The following is a 14,679-nucleotide window of genomic DNA, read 5'->3' as shown; positions in this document are numbered from 1 at the left end:
AAATCAGATTTGTTTCTCAGCAATGGGAGAAATGACTAGTCTAGTGAAAGAGAAGTTAAGTAGCTGTTCAAAACCATCTGCACCGAGTATAGAGCAAATGATTAACTTGAGGAACGAATGTAGCTTTCCATGTAGTGACTCACAGAAAGAATTTAGGTATTTACATTAAAGAGTCTGCAAGCAGAGTTTCTATTATGCAGAAAAGACCATGTGTGGTTTTCAAGCAGACTAACTAGTTAGCATCTTTTGCATGTAAGAAAATTATTGGAAGCAGGCATTAGTCCTCAGAATGCAAACCATATACCCCAGTATAACTAATTTCTTTCTCTGCACGACATCCAGCTGTCTCCATTTTCTGAATGAGACGTCTTTCCTGCTTAGTCATTGCAATGGGTTTAGCAACAAGTGATAGGGCCAGGTGCCATGAAAGATATATTCAGTGTTGAATTTGTCAGTGGTTATGGAGACTGGGATCTGCCTGACAAGATTAGAAAGAACTAAAGACACTAATAACGTACATAAATTGTGAACAAATTTTGTTGCACAAGAAAAATGCAACGCAGGAGTATCAGTTCCAGTTTTTACTCTTTCATGATGGAATCTCACCTGGTATATTTACACTTGCAACTGTCACACACACATATATGTATATACACATATATATATGTAAGACCTAAGTTGTGGAGCCACAGGGGAAACAGATAGGTGAACATCTGAGATTTGGTGTGTCTGTGTCAGAATGAAAGTTGAATCGTAACTTTTCCTTGAAAATCATAAACTGAGTAGGCTAGGTAAAAGCTGAAAACAAACGCCAGCCTACTCATTTATGTTTTTTGGGGGAGGGATCCAATTTTTAATAGAAGTTGAGTCTTAACAGTGAAGATTTCACCAGTAAGTGTTTCCTCACAAATTTAATACCTGGGGAGAGTTCTGGCCTTTTAATATAAAATTGCCATTTAGCATCCTGCAACAAGCAGTGATAGGGAGGTCAAAGCTCACCAGCCCCATATTCAAAGTGTTTTATTAATAAGAGCATGCCGCCCCTTCAGGGGGGAGACCTGTGGGCAGAGCGGTGTTGTTACAAAGGGAATTTTAACAGAAGACCTTCGAGGAGCTGGGCTGGATATATATTTATATACACAATGGTAATTGCAATTGGCCTCTGTGTGTTGGCTTGTTATTCTGGTCCACAAAAGAGATAAACTGGGACTGTCCGCAGGCTGTAAATGGGATGCAGTACTGCCATATCCGGACATGTTTTCCCCCATTCCCAGATGATTCAGCATCAGTTATGGGATAAGAGCAGCTCGTGTGCGGCTGCCTTGTAACACTACCAGGCTTAGACATTAAGGTGCTGACTCTGGAACCTGCAGGGATCTGCTGGGCTGCAGAAAGAATAGAAACAGTGCCACTGAGGACCCATACTATTTTTATTAAATCTCAAATGACTGCACAAGTAATCCCAAACGCAGAAGCTACTGGATGCTCTAACACGTAGGTTGGCCATAATTACTAGAAGGAAGGAAATGCTCCGAAAGCAAGCCGTTCGCAGCCTTCCAACAGCAAGGACCCGTGTTTATTTGACATTTTTAAAGGCACCGTGCACAAGCAAGTTCTACTTAGCTGGAAAGGACTTCAGAGGAATGCATCGCTTTATTACTTTTATTCCCTTTTCAGGATTAGGTCCTAAGAGTCGGTTATTTTTCTAAGGGCCCTTTCCCTGTGGTTTCCCAGGGAAGGCCGCCGGCTGTCCCTGCCCTGGGGGGGGCGGCGGGGGCGGTAACGGGGGAGCCAGCAGCGACCCGCCCGGGCTGCCGGGGCCGCTCCCCCGCCCGCTGCCCCCAGCCCCAGCCCCCCCCCCCACCCGGGGATCTTCCCGACAGATTTTCTTCCATTAACTAGAAAAGTAATTCCAGGGCTCGAACCGCGCCCGCGCTGCCCGGGGCGCTCGGCGCAGGCACCGCCGCGCCGGGGCGGGGAGAGGGCCCGGGCTGTGGGGCTGCCGGGTCACACCGGGCGCCCTTCAGGGCCTCGGGGGGCCGGGGGGCGGCAGGCGGCCCCCGGCCGGCTCCAGCGGCACCGGGGCCCCCCGCTGGGCGGCCCGGCCCTGCCCCGCCGGGGCGGAGCGAAGCGGAGCGGGGCGGCCCGAGCGCCTGCCCCGGCCCCTCGCCCGCGGCGCCGAGCGAGCCTCTTCCGGGCAGCGGGGCCAGGGGCGGCGGAGCCGGCGGCGCGGTGAGTACCGGGGTCGCGGCCGGGGTCCCCGCGGGGCTGGGGAGCGGGCGGGGGAGCCAGCTCCCGTGTCACCGCCGGCGCCGTAGCGGCCTAGCCCCGCGGGTCACCTCCCGCCGACCCCCGCAGGCCCGCCCCGCGGGTCACCCCGGCCCCTCGGCAGGGGCCCGCAGCCCTCTGCCACCTGTCCCCCCGCAGAGGCCCTGACCCGCGTGTCCCCCGGCCCCTCCGCGGCGCCCCAGCCCCTGTGTCCCCCCAGCTCCCAGCGGGTGTCCCCTCGCCCGGACACCGGCAGTGCCAGGCCCCGCCGCCCAGCCCCGGGGGGAGCACCCCGGGTGCCGCGGGGGCAGGCACCTGGTAGCCAGAGGCAGGGGTTGGAATTGTTGTGAGTGTTGATTATTGATTTTAATTCATCGCATTGCGAATGATTTATTGTGATTGCAATGGGTGTTAGGAGAGCGGGTGAGGGGGCGGAAGGCTGGCTTTGTACCGATGTGCAATTAAAAAATCACCGGTATGCATCCTGTCAGGAAAAGATATAGGGAATACTGAGAAACTACAGAGGAGGGCCATGGACATGCCTGGGAAGAGCCAGAGACTTCAGTTTACCAAGGGAGAGTTAAAAAATAAGGAGCAGAGACAAGCTTGCAGCAGTCAGGACTGAAATAAAACATGGGCGCGCACTAACCCTTTTTAGCAAAGTGGCTTTATTTTCCTTAATGAAGGGACAAAGTGAACAGGTGACGTGTGTCTGTGATATACACCTCGTGCGATGGGACAAGAGGTGGTGGTTGGGAAGGTGACATGGCTGAGCTGGCTGCAGCAACCTTGAACATCTGGAGGTAGCGAACATCTGGAGGTAGCGTTGGTGGGGAATGGTGAAATCCCTGGCCAAGTGACACGCCAAAGATGGCTGCGGTGCTGAGGAGAGAGCCCCAGCAGCAGGCTCTATCCCTTGGACACAGACTGCTGCTGTTGTTGCTAGGCTACAAGTGGGACGTACATTTATAAGCAAAAAAAAAAAAAAAAAGTATCAAGTATATCATGTAGTGTTGCCACGATTTGCCTTTTCCAGCATTCAGTTTCTTTTTATGATTGCATATAGGAAAAATCATAGTGCAGACAAAGATTATTTTTTTCTTTGTGATTTAAATAGATATTTGCTGGTAGAAGCTGCTTTTGGGAAAGAAAACTTGGCAAGTGGCTTCGTTAACATTTGCTACATTGCATCATACTTCTCCCAGTCATCAGCTGGGCTGCTTCTTTCAAACTGTGATAGCAAATGTAGTGCAGATAGAGGAATACCATTGCTTACTGACCCCGGTGGGTCTGATATGTGCTCTTCTGCCATCACACAAAAATGCTTTCTTCCTGTAAAAAACTATCAGTGCTTCTCATTTGAATTAATTATACTGCCATGATTGACATCCCTGAAGTATTGTGTTCTTGTCTTTGCCAGAGCAATTAAAATATGGGTAGTTGCTGGCTTCGCCTTTCTGTTCTTGCTTTGCCAACATGTTGTAATTATAAAGTACAATAGGTAACCTTTTACTAATCAGAGCATAATTGATTTCCTGTCTTTTCTCCTAAGCCAGCAGAGCAGCTGCTGTCGTGGGCATTGCTTGTGGAAAAGAAAAATCTGAGTTCGTTCAGGCAAAGGAGCTCCAAAAAGGGCCAGTGTGCTATTTGAGAATAAAGAGACCTACCAGGATCCCTAAGCATGTCTCTTTCAAAGCAGCTTGGGAAGTGCTTCAAAAGAACTCAGCTCTGTAAAAACAAATAAGTAGCCTTGGTTTATAAACATGTCAGAGGAAGAAGAGAAACTGTTCTTCTCCCCCGTCTTAAAGCAGCAGGTACTTTTCCCAGCCTCAGGATTTTCCAGCCTGCATCTCTCTTTTCCCAGAACAGGGCACTGACAGCTGGACATCAGGCTGTTAGGGGGCTGCTGTGAAGAATGGAGATCTGGGGGCCCAGGTGTGTCAAATCTTTTTCTCTCTCCCAGTGGATCTGCACATGAAAGGTTCTCAGCAGCACCTGGCTCTAACTTTTGAACTATTCCTATTCTTAGGATTCTGGTAAGAAAGAGGTACTGCTGTTACCTTCTATTTTTGCTGGGCTTTCAGAGGAAAGGCTGGCTCTCATTTTTCAAAAAAGTAACTTTTAGTTGTCTCTAGGAGATTTTGTGAATCATGATCTGACCTGAGCACCTTTACATCACCTGAAGTTGGGGATCTAAGCTCTGGTAAAAGACACTGTACAGGTTACACCTTTCTTTGAGCATTTTAGAGCTCCTGTATGCAGGCTGATTTGAATTCCCTCTTAACCTTGAGTACCCAGTGTGGCCCATGCTTTGTCACGGAGGACTGGAGGTTGTGGTTTGGAAATTGGGCGCCAAGAAGTGAGGTGTTGTAATGTTCATTATCACAATTATGTCTGCACTGCTTTTGAACATGGACTGCTCTTCAGACTTCTCCCTCCCCCAGCTCAGTTCTTGCTGACCTTCTGAAATTGCATGCAAGAGAGGTGAAAGGTTGCTTCTCATTAATAGAGTCCACTTTGGTAGGGGAAGGTGCAAGAGGCTATAATCTGGACTCCAGCCCCTATAAAACCAAAAAGCAACAGAAAATTCTGTATAGAGGGTTAGGCGATACCCTATCTGGCACCCAGTCTAAGGAAGTTTGCCGAAGGATCCTCACTCCAGAGAACTTAGGTGTTTGTATCTGTTGAGGAAAGCCTGCTTCTCAGGGAGTTCTCAGACAAATTTCTTTCACAAATACTTTCTCTGATAATGTCTCACTCCTGGCAACCTAAATATCTCTTGAGGAAATGGACGCTTTGCCATTTGGGGTGCTTCTTGATGCAGAACAGCGACTAGCTTTAAACATGTGTATTGAGATCAGACATAGAGGATTGGGTTCACAATTAACACCATCAAGAAATTTCTTTTTCTGTTGCTTTGTTCCCAGTTTTAGCTTAAGATACTGGGAAAATTAATGACATACCTGATTAAGTTTCTTAGTGGTGGGGTGGATTTTTTTCAAGACTTGGGTTAAAACATAAGTTGTCAGTAATGTAAGAAAATATAAATGGTTCCAAGGAAGGTAGCAAAGCTGCTTTTCATCATTCGTGCACTGTGGCATGGGTTTAAGTTGCCCAGGATTTCCCAGATCATGTGCTTATCTGGATAATTCAGTCATGCAACAGCATTTAAAATAAGTGATCTGGGTTGTTCAAAATTGCATGGTACATTACTGTCTGAAATAAATTAAACAGTCATTGCCGCTCTTTTGGCTACTGCTTTGGTTTGAAAAGTGGTTATATGACCTTCAATGTGATGTTTAAAACATGAACTTTGAAAAGAAACAGCAGAGTTGAACTCCTGACAACTCCTGAATCTGCATTTTGTAGAATTGCTGCAACTGCTGTTGTTGACCTTTGAACAAGGTTTAAGGTCTTCTGCTATTGCTGATTCTATGGCAAATCTAAAGGTAGCCTTTGCACTAAAACTGTTGATCAGACTTTGTGCTGGTTTTTATGTAGCTATTTTTTAAGAGGCCACTCTTGCTTGTTCTTAAGCCCTCTTTTTTCCTTCCGGTTAATGTTAGTATTAAAGACTAGAGGTCATGGACTGGCAGATGATTCCATCTTATCAGAGAGGGCAAGAAATTTCAGTGTGCTTGGTACTGGGGCTTCCAGCTGAGTTCGATATCACTTTTGAACTGAAAGTACACAAGATGAAAAAGTTAGTCAAAGAATTACAGATTTAAAATAAAAACTTTTGTAGGTGGTTATTAAAAATTGGGAGTTGAGAGTTTTTCTTCAGATAAACAAAGACCTTAGTGAGTTCTGCCTTGCTTTTTAGTTTGTTATTTTCTGATGGCTAGGGCTGGGAGGGCACTGGGGAGAGAGATGTGGAGGCAGCAGCAGGGGGATTTGGTGAGAGAGCGGTAGAGGAGGGGCTGGCGGTGAGATTTGCTTTAAAGCACTTGGGAAGTGCAGTTTGACACAGCGGTGTCCACTCTTGTGATCTGCCATCTGTATCATCACATCTAATTGCCTCCGGTCTACACAACCATGTCTGCAGCTCAACTTTTGGTGCCAAGTACATGGCAAGCCATGGCCATTTCTTTTTAGCTTGACGGTCATATGTTTATGAAAAACTTTATGAACACATGATCGCAGTTATGGTTCTGAAAATATGCCTTGGTACATAGGAAGAGCCACAGTGTGAAACACATGGATAGTCAAACCTCTGTGTCAGTGCTGAGGAGCTAAACAAATGGCAAAATATGTTCCCAGTCACAGGAACGCAGTCCCCCGTATTGTGAACTTGCTGGAGCGCAGCATGGAGCGGTTTTGCGCAGGACAGCTGATGCTTACCCAGACAATCCGGCAGCACAAGGGAGGATTTAGCTACCGTTCTCCATGGGCGGTTTGGACACAGCCGCGCTAGTCTGGAAGCTGAAAGGGTTTGATAATATGAATGTGCCAGAGAGCATAGTCCCTTCTGTATTGCTGGTTTAATTTACTAGTGTGGACTGTTACCAGCTTCAGGGTTTGCAGGTACAAGTGGTTCTATTAAATACCTTTCTAACTGATCTGTTGTTTGAAACACCAAATATTTATACTATTTCCTTCCTTACTGCATATTTTCCGTGATAGTTGTTAGCTGTTTGACTGTGTTATGATGTTGTCTCTTATCCTTCACGTTACTGCCGAGCCTCCCATGTGAACATGACCTCAAAGTGACATTTCAGTGTGGATTATTACAGTAACTTAAGGCTCTCTAAAATTAATGTTGTTTCCCAAATGCTCTGTTAATGGAGTTGTTTGGGGAAGGGAGCTATTTCAGGATCAGATAGGGTAGTTTTGCTGCTTACCTTTCCACCTAAAAATTTTAGGTGCTGTTGATTCAAAGGTTTGTCCTATTTCACTGATGGTCTCCCCTCTGTTGGTACTTACTGAATAGCAACAGGTGTGGGAACAATAAATTTGGATGTTTGATAAATAGGCAATTAAGTGTTAGGTAGTTGTTGAAGTTTGCCTTCATTAGTTGACTGTAACAAAGCAAATATTCTTATCTTTGTTCGAGAGGATTTGTGCATTTACTTTCCAGTCCCTTTGCAAACTTTCTACTTATCTCAGGGTTCAGGTGAATTTATTTTTTATTTGATTTAACTCAAATTTTATGATTGATTTAACTTTATTTTTTGTTTACACAATTCTATTGTGGATAATGACAAATTAAATGTTGGGCATGCTTAATGTATATCGAGATTTGTATCACTGAAGGTGCAGAATCAGAGTAGTTTGGGTTGGAAAGGACTTTTAAAGGTCATCTGGTCCAACCCCCTGCAATCAACAGAGACATGTTCAACTAGATGAGGTTGCTCAGAGCCCCGTCCAACCTGATCTTGAATGTGAGAAAGCATTGTAGTTAAAAATAATAATGAAATCTTAAATAGCTTTATTACAGTGCTTTTGTTAATGAGTATTTGAATGGATTATGTGAACAGCAACACCCCTCTGAAATTGTATCTGAAAATTCAGGTGACAGCTAGGTAAAATACTGTTGCAGCAAGTTAAATTGTGAGGGTGTTGTACCTGTTTCTTGCAGTTTACAGTCTCACTGCTTAAATCAAAATAATATTTTTAAAAAGCTGTACCGTTTATGATGATGACTGCATGGCTGTTGGCTGTTGGATAAAATATTGATGAAACTGATTTTGTGCACAGTCACCATTTTTACTTTATAGTTGGGCATTTTGTTTTATAAGAGGATCCCTTTGAAGTACATAGGCATTTTATTGGCTTATGTTTTTGCTTTATGGGATTTATTTCCCTTTTCAGCACTTACTAATAGGGCTGGTAAGTCATGAGTAGCATCATACAGTCTCTTCAATACAAGAGGTGGGGCTTTTATTTAAACTTGTAAGTTTTCAAGATAGAAATTCACTGGTTCCCTTAGACAGGCACTACAGGAAGACATCGATGGCTCAGAGTCCCAAGACTGGCAAACTCAGCATCCTTTTTTACTTCACTGCAAGTCTGATTTTTTTTTTATTTATTCCAGCATCTGAACTCTCTTGTTTGTATGACATCTGTTCCTTCTCTAGGGGCATTAGTGGTCTATCCCTGCCCACAGTCTTTTTGGTTTTGATTTTAAACTTACTTAGAACAGCATTGTTCCTATGTATATTCTTAAAGTGCAAGTCAATTATGTCAGTTGCATTGTTTAGAAGAAAATGTTTTTGTGTACTTAAATAGCTGTCACCTAAAGTTTTAATCCTTTTTTGCATGAGATCTAATCTTTTGCAGGGTGGACACCTGTCCCACCCACCCACCCTATGCAGGATTGGAGGCTGTATACTGTCCTTTATTTAAAGATTAGTAATATTGAAGTCAATGTTTTCTGTTGCTGTATTTCTAAACACAATTATTTCAAGCATGAAATAATTTAATCGAAGCACGTGCCAAGGATCCTCCATTAATGTATGTTTTCCATTTTCCTGCTAGGTTGCTTTTTGCTGCTAAAGCACTAACCCTTTTTTGGTAGATTTACAAGGAGGAAGAGACCAAAGCATGTGCTGACATGGTTCTGCTGGCTTGGCCTGGCTAGCATGGGTAACAGCAGCGAGAAAGGCAAGGAAACAGGAGTGTTACCTTGTGCTGGCAACCAGAGTGGTTCTGTGTTGCTTTGGGGGTACTTTTACTCTGCTAGCATGTGTGACAGCCACCCAGGCTACTCTTACCCCTACTACTTAGATCATACTGGCTCATCCTACCATCATACCTTTTTTTCGCTATGTAGACACACAAGGACTGGGAGTTTTTCCAGTTTACAACAAGTTAGGTCTCTCTTGCACCCACCTTGCAGTTTTCTTTGTCTGTAATGCAAACCTTCAGTCTCATGACCCTGGCAAGGTGAAACATTTAAAATTATCTGTGCTTTATGTTTCTTGTTTGTTGTCTTCCCTACAGATATAAGGCTAGGCATCAAGATTTGCATTACACCTGGCTCCTCCTGCACCTGCAGATCCTGAACTTGAGTGAAATGGTAACCCAAGGTGGTCACTGGTTAGTCTGTTGAAGGAGCACAGCAGTGCAGACTTTTTATGCTCCCAGACCTTCGGCTGTGCCTGTTCAACATACTAATCCAGGAGACTGAGCTGGCCTCTCTTTTCTTTCTGCTGCATTAGTTTTCTGCTAGGGTAGTAAGTTTTATCAGCACACATGGTTCAAGGAGCATCAGAGCAGACACAGACACAGTAGATCAAGTGGAGAGGGGATAAAGGTAGGATGTGAAAGTGGTAAGTCTTCGGTTTCCTGTAGATCCACCTTTGCCAGGGTAGGCTAAATGAAATGAAGTAAAATGATCCTGAATTGAACCATGAACCATCTGCAATGAAGGCAGATCCTTGATGTTTAGATGTCATATTGCTAAAGAACTTGGTTTTGTGGACAGAGGTATCATAAGTATGTAAAAACAATTCACAGCCAACCCAGTAGTATATATGCTGATCAGAGTGAAAAGAAAGAAACGAGCTTCTATTTATGGTCTACTTTGTTAAGCATTCATTATACAGCTTTAAACAGATTAACATAAACTATCCTAACCAGTTTTTTAATCTTCCTTAATGAAACCAAAAATTTAATTGTAAAAATACTTAAACTTAGACTTTCCTACAAATAATATACCAATGGGGAAGCATTCATAGAACAACTTAACAGCTCTAATGTACAGATCTATTTTTTTTTTTAGTGGAAAATATTTTTTTAGTGAGTTCACCCTGCTTTCATAGGGTACTGCTATGCAAAACCAGCAGTTACCATTTTGGACCAGAAGATGTTTTTTTCACACTATATCCCTGTTCATGGGAGGGTTTCTTTAATGGTATAGTACTAAGAAAGGGAAAAGAAACCTAAGGAGCATCTTCTGTTCAGACACTCTGCATGAGAACTCTGTTCTCCAAATCTGTCCAGAGTCCATCTTTATTTCCATGATTGTGTTCATTCTGCAGCATGGCTGGTTGAGAAATGTGTCACTTGAAAATAATCCTACTAATCCACAGGAGTCTCCACATTGTGGTGTTTTAAACTTTCATAACTGTGGAAGTACTTACAGCAAACAGGAACATGGAATAGAAAGACAGGAATGTTTAGCTGGAACCAAGGGATGAATACTCTGCTTTTTACCCAGCACCTTTCCATCTCTCAACATTACTTTTGTGAAATAATAACTTGCATCTTGCCGTATCAGCAGTACCTAGAGCACAGGGCAGGAGGTCTAAGTTCTGCTGTCATTTGTGATTTGACCTGTGGTCTCAAGCCAAGTAAAACTATTTATTTAATTGTCTGTTTCTTTTATCTGTATGTGGGGAGAAGGATGCTCTTAGCAGTTCTGAAAAGCTGGTAACACCTCTAATTGTCTTTGAAATAAGCTGCAAAAAGAAGTAGAGTTAGATTTTACTGGTCAAATGTCAGTTATTTATAATTCTGATACAAAAGCCTTCATGCTTCAAGGTTATCTTAGTAAATGAAATATTGCTATGGCACCTTATTTTCTTGAAGTTTTTAAGATTTATTGTTTCACTGTAGGGAAATCCTGTCTCAGCATATAATAAAGACCTTAATAGAAAGTGCTGTACAATAACAAACTTAACAGTGAGGGAAATGGGAGTGGTAGGAGCAGGAAAATATTATTTTCCCCTACCGTACTACATTTATTACCCTTCTAGTATTCTGGGTAAGCCTTAGGACCTTCCCTAACTTGATGGTGAAACTTTAAGATCTGAGGATGGTTGAATCATGACTAGATTTACGGTAAGTTGGAGCAGCAGGTGCTGATGCTCCTTATGTACTTGCTTTATGCTTACTTACTTGAGACAATGACTGCAAATTTTAATACATGAACAGGCCTTTGGAACAGTATGTTTTTCTTGACGTCTCTTGTACCAAAGAAAAACTGAGGGCCACTAGGGAAAAATGATGTAATGAAAGAGCAAGAAAGTGTATTCAGTGGGTCGGATCTAATCATATTAAATCTATCAATGTTCATTGTAATCATTGAAGCACACATTTGGCAGCTATTTCTATGCAGTAGTGGGTCGCCTCCTTAACAGGTAAACCACTACAGAGCTAATAGCTTTTAAATATTCATAACATTCACCAAATACAATCAGCATATTCTTCTGTGGCACCTCATGGTACCATTTTAATGTATTAAGCCAAAATTAGGCAATAACTTCACTGCAGCACATAGCTCATATCCCATGTGGTACATACCTGATGGGAGAGAAGGTGCCGCGCTATGGGAGCCTTCCTTGCACCTGGGGGTTCAGAGCTGCTGGTTGGGGTCAGTGCCAAGTGACCAGAGTTTTTTAACTCGTGAGAAAAGGGTAAATCCAGCTCGGTGTGCATAGTTCTCGGTAAGATCGGTGCTGGTCATAAAATTCCTTCGTTTTTGTTAGTGGAAGCTGGCTTTGTGCTGTCATTTGTTCTGAATTCACATATTAATACAGAAAGAACGCTGCATTGGATGGAGAGAGGTACAGAAAACCCTGGCCTTGTTATTTCAGATGATCACATGTTTTTAACAGTGCCTTTTCTGGGGGTGCTTCAGTATATTTTCCTTTATCCAAGCATTCAAATGATTTATGCTTTTTTCAAATAGCTGGTGGGTATTAACTGCAATAAAAGCTGTGAGAGTTTATACTGATTTAGGAGTCTTTGAAACGACCTTGCACGTGATGACTTGGAGTAGAAACTGGGAATTTAAAATTTGTCTGGAAAGGATTAATTGAGCATTTAAGCTCTTAATACAGTTTATCAGGAAAAAGCAAAAGCAATCCTACTAGTATCCTGCCTGCAGCCTGTGCTGTCAGTTCATAATTATCCAGAATTCAGCAGTATCTGTAGAAACACAGCTTGGTTTTATGCTATTGCCCTCTACACTGCAGACAGCTTATCTTTGCCAGTGCACCTCTGAGTTTCTCCTGATGTTAGGAAGTTTTAGAGAGCAGGACAAAGAAATAACTGTGTAGTTATAATTCTTGTGCGATTTTTTTACCAAATTGACTTAGCTTGTGTAAAATGCAATAATCTGTTCTGTAGAATTGAAGATTATTTGTTCAAGCTTGAGTCTGGTGGAAAGCAAAGATCTTTCTTATTTAATGCTTTTGTTCTTTCACTATTCTATCATAAATAATACAAGCTAAGCATAAAAATAATACATAAACTTCCTAAATGCTTTGCTTTTGGTTTTTCATTTGATGAAAACAAACTCCTTGGGGTTTTAATAGAAGCTGATTTAACTTAAAGAAACTTTAGTTACCAGTGAATGTACAAAAGGACATTTTTATTGAGTGGTACCAAATTAGGGTTTTCTAATAAGTTTTAACAAACTTATTTAATAATACTAGCTGAAATATGACATTGTGATAATTCAGCTGTTAATCGTGCTGTGTTTGTGAAGGACAAGCTTTCATTATTATTTAATCCATTCTGGGTTCTCAAAATTTGGTGTCCTTGCAGTAGGTTACTGTTCTTTTTTCATTACCACATGTGGGACTTTGCCACGAACATTCAGCAGTGCTGAGTAGAATGTACTTGCCAAATCCTCTTTAAACATTGCTTATCTTCATGTATAGTGCAGTTACTCTGCGTTTTTGCAACCGTATTTTTGCAGCTTTACAGCTGTGTCTGGTGCTCAGTGCCATCATGCTTATGCCTGCACAATTTCTGTTGACTTCACGAGCACATGTAACATTGGGAAGAATTTGAGCTGAATGTTATTGGCGGTTCTTCCTGGCAGATGATATATCAGAAAATCAAATATTTCCTGTAAGGTTTGTACGGTACACCATAATATAGTACGTGGCCACTAGGTTTTCACTGTCTTAAAGTAACAAAAACCACAGGCATCCTAAATAAGACTCATGCTTGTGCTATTACCTAAGCATAAAAATACTAAGTCTGGTTAAATGCAGGGAAGACAGTCTTTTCACTGAATAATTCCCATTCTAAGAGCAGTTCTGACTAATAAGTGGTTTGAGGCAGAATAATTTTTATGGAGTCCTCAACTGGTTAAGAAATTGACTTCATGTGAGAGATGTTACAAAGATATATAATCTTGTACAACTATGAGCTGATTTAGCTTATTTTCAAGAACAGACTTTGGTGGGGTTTGGGACATAGGGGTTTTTTTACTAGAAATGCCTTTTAAATATTTATTAGTGTCTTTTAAATATTTATTAGTTTCCTTCTCCTTCCTGTTGCTTAGGATTGGTTATTATAGATGGGAAAACTTACGCATTTATTTCTGTAGAAGTCTACTTTTCCAAAGACTTCTAAGTTTTTGGACTTGAGGTAGAGAAGGATCATAATTACATTTGAGAGAGGGGCAATAGCTTCTTCAGATTTCATGAATGATCTCTCCTTTTTTTCCCCATGAAGGTCACTTTTTTTTTTTTTTTTTATGATGGGACACTTTACACAATTAGTTATTTTCTTTTTGTCATTTTTGTTTTCCTGTTCTACATCATGTAAGTTTCATTAAACTGACCAAAATGTCAAAAAACACTTTATGGTGTTCTTGAGTTAGGATGAAAATACACTTCAGCGGCAACTTACACCATCATGTATCAGTTGTCCTCATAATGATGATGTTTTTCCTATTAAAACGGATGAAATGCTATTACCTAAGCATAGAAATGCTATTACCTAAGCATATAAAAAATATAATCTGTGTTTTTATAGATCAAATTTATTTCAGCCATTTGAATTATAAACATTATTTGGAGGGCGGCTTTTTTTTTTTTAATTAACTGGCTATTGAATATGTTGCAGAAATTTCTCTTAAAGTTAAAGTTCATATAGCTCGTGCTATGCGGAGACTGTCCTTCTGTCATTAGATGTTGAAGTAAACTTAGTTATCCTGAAGTAATTACTAATTTTCTGGGCTTTAAGCCCCATAAATGTTAGTTCAGTGCCCTTCATTGTAGTTCTTGAACCACCTTTGAAGTATCATTAGGAGATCTGGTTGTATGTTCATAATGTAGGAAATTGTTGTATTATATAATCTCTGTTTTGTTAAAACATGGATTTAGAGAAACAACATTTATAAAAATAAATTGTCGGGTTTGTTTTCCTAATTTTTGTTTTGTTTTGCTATGCCAGAGAATTTAACTGTTTTTTATTAAATACGTCTTCTGTCACTGCACTTTATAGCAGCTCTTCAGGCATCTCTTGAAATATTTAATTTCTCCTTCCCTTCAAGACAATATTTTCAGCAAATACTAATTCATCACTGAAATAAAGCACACTTCTGATTAGTAGATTGGTTTTTACTACAGCTATTTATTAATAAATTTCTATACTTCCTTCACATCTGCTTCATCCTCAGATATTTGTACATGTATGTGATGTACCACTGCCTCAGAATCAGATGCT

At 41.6% G+C, this 14,679-nt stretch overlaps 1 protein-coding gene across 2 annotated transcripts in view; it reads left to right on the top strand.

Moving 5' to 3' along the window:
• The first annotated feature begins 2,104 nt into the window (after positions 1–2,104).
• The window catches only part of SFXN1 (sideroflexin 1), a 35,302-nt gene continuing 22,727 nt past the window's right edge, over positions 2,105–14,679 (top strand). The window contains exon 1 of one of the 2 annotated variants that reach the window (XM_037397005.1): positions 2,105–2,232. The gene's annotated coding sequence lies outside the window, so the exon portion shown is untranslated. Of the gene's footprint in view, positions 2,233–2,512; positions 2,615–14,679 lie in introns of those variants that run through there. The other variant, XM_037396998.1, reaches the window with a different exon arrangement.

This window comes from Falco rusticolus, chromosome 8 (assembly GCF_015220075.1).
Source record: "Falco rusticolus isolate bFalRus1 chromosome 8, bFalRus1.pri, whole genome shotgun sequence".
Classification (NCBI taxonomy): Eukaryota; Metazoa; Chordata; class Aves; order Falconiformes; family Falconidae; genus Falco; species Falco rusticolus.
Note: the sequence above shows the minus strand (reverse complement) of the source record. Positions and strands in the feature narration are given on the sequence as shown.